At 33.6% G+C, this 2,686-nt stretch overlaps 1 protein-coding gene across 7 annotated transcripts in view; it reads left to right on the top strand.

Moving 5' to 3' along the window:
• The window catches only part of LOC102677923 (myb-like protein Q), a 204,613-nt gene that overhangs the window by 81,305 nt on the left and 120,622 nt on the right, over positions 1-2,686 (top strand). The window lies entirely within an intron of this gene.

Below are 2,686 nucleotides of genomic sequence, written 5' to 3'. Positions count from 1 at the left end.
TTTTTTTTTTTTTTTTTTGCAATATCTAATTTTTCGAGCAGTTATCATTGAATATTGGATACAAAGAAATTATTTATGTTCAGCTAACTGTAAAAATCGAAAAATGCACAGTCGTAATTATAACAAAAATAATTTCTAAATAATTTATGTAGATAAGAGTATCGAATCTCTTTCCATTACCATAAATGCCAATGTTCACAAAATATCGAAATATTCAAATTTCAAAAACTTTGAAAACTTTTTTAAAAACTCATCTTATTTTTCCATTATTCGTCACAAAACCCCTTTAAATTCTCATCCACCGTTAGCCAGGTAAAAAAGGTATCGAATCTCTGTTCATTCTCGTCCAACACGCGTGCCCTTCTTCGTCACCACGTTACTTGTTGCCGCGAATAAGGGAAGGAAGGGTGCCTAAAATAACTAACCCGGCAGCATTCCTGGATGCGAAGGAGGGCGAGGGCACGCCTTGGGGCGCATCGTTCACCTTGAATCGTCTCTCGCTCCCTTTCTTTTCGAATCCGTTCGCGCACCCTCTTCTCACCTTCATCCACCCCCCCTGCGGAGTAAATGCCTCTAAAATATGCACCCGGCCAACGTAAAATACGATATTCGAGGGGCGGATTCTTGATCCAAGAACCGTGGAAATTCTGTTCAGGAATTCACTTGTTCGCGGATGAAGGATTCGCGCGACGAAATTAAATCGTTCCATTGTATTTTTCGCTCGAGTTTCGAAGATTTCTGTGATTCTTTTTTTTTCTTTTTTTCTCGCTTTTAATCTCTAGAAAATTGTCCAATCGACAATTTATTGCTATTATTAGATCGAAAAATATAAATTTTAATTTTACATTTATTTAACGATCGAAATTATATATTTTCTTGGATGAATGAAAATCAAAGTCTCGACTTTGATCCAGATCTAGGTTTTCGAAATTTCTATCGCCAAGAATGGTTAATCGGCGAGTAAAATAACAAGCAAATATGCGAAAGAATTTTTTGAAGAGCAGTGACAGTTAATAATTAACATCACGTTCGAATTTCGAGCGTATCGTAATTCTTCAAAGTTTTTACACCGGGCAAACAAACGTGAAAAATAAAATGGGGGGAAAAACACACATACGTTTTCATTCATTCGTAGAGATAAAAGCTGAAATACGAACAGTCGAGTTTCAAAACGTATCAAAGGGGAAAAGAGAACACCCTCCCTCCCAAAAAAAATATTAATTTCAAAACATTTCATCGATAATTTATTATCCCCTATGGTATCCACTGACGAGCATTGATTTACAAGCTTTTTTTCGCCAAACAATCGGAAGCGAAGCCTCGACAAAAATCGCAGCGACCACTGCGATGAATACCAATCCTCCCCCAAAAACCTATCCGCCGATAAATCTCCCTCCCTCTAAACGAATGCGATATTTTTTTCGTTCCCTGGCATAATAATTAACTTGTGTGGGCTCTCATAATTTCACTCGTCACAAGTTCCCCCAATCGTGCTGTTATTCGCCATTTTCGAAGATAAGAAAGAAATTTTCTTCGTTCAATTTTATTTGGAAGAAATTTTACAAATCATTTTTCTATGCAATAACAATTTTCCTCGTATTCTCATAATTTCGTAATCTTGAATGTTAATAAGAATCCATGAGAATTAACAGCGGTCGTTTTCGAAGATAAGAAAAAATTTTTCTTTTGGAAGAAATTTTACGAGTCCTTCCTGAAAAATTTTTGTATACAATAATTTTCCTCGCATTCTTATAATTTTATAAACTCGAGTGTTAACAAAAATCCATAAGAACAGCAGTCATTTTTGAAGATAAGAAAGAAATTTTCTTCGTCCAATTTTATTCCTTTTTTTGGAGAAATTTTGTTACGAATCATTTTTCTATACAATAACAATTTTCTTCTCATAATTTCGTAGTTTTGATTGTTAATAAAAATTCATAAAAATTAGAAAGCATTTTCGAAGATAAGAAAAAATTTTTCTTTATTCAATTTTATTTCTTTTGGAAGAAATTTTACGAGTCCTTCCTGAAAAATTTTTCTATACAATTTTCCTCGCATTCTCATAATCTCGTAAACTCGAGTGTTAACAAAAATCCATAAGAATTAACAGTAGATATTTTCTTCGTCCAATTTTATTTCTTTTCTTGGAAGAAATTTTGTTACGAGTCCTTTTTGAAAAATTTTTCTATACAATAACAATTTTTCTCTCGTTCTCATAATTTCGTACTCAAATGTTAATAAAAATCCATAAGAATTAATAACAGCCATTTTCGAACTAAGATAAGAAAGAAATTTTCTCCGTCCAATTTTATTTCTCTTCCTGGAAGAAATTTTCTTACGAACCATAATTCCTCATAATTTTATATAAACTAAATAATAAAAACCATACATAAGACACGATAGAATTACCAACAAAAGAACACTCCTCGTTCAAAAAAATTCCACAAAATCACAATATTTTCTCCAATATACGCAACATTCAACAAATTTTTCCCAAACACCCCGATAACACCCTACCTCTCCTTTCAAAACTTCAACCCCTTCGAACCTCGACACGAATCAATCGTCTTAACTCTCCTTAAACAACAACAAAAAAAAAAAATACGTCTTCGATTAAGAGTAACCCCTTTCCCCGCCCACGTATTAAATCGTCGCGTATTAAATCCCCGTCGGACGCCTAATAGCG

The sequence above is a fragment of the Apis dorsata genome, unplaced genomic scaffold (assembly GCF_000469605.1).
Source record: "Apis dorsata unplaced genomic scaffold, Apis dorsata 1.3 scaffold_216, whole genome shotgun sequence".
Taxonomy (NCBI): domain Eukaryota; kingdom Metazoa; phylum Arthropoda; class Insecta; order Hymenoptera; family Apidae; genus Apis; species Apis dorsata.
This window is presented reverse-complemented; position numbering and strand designations above follow the sequence as displayed.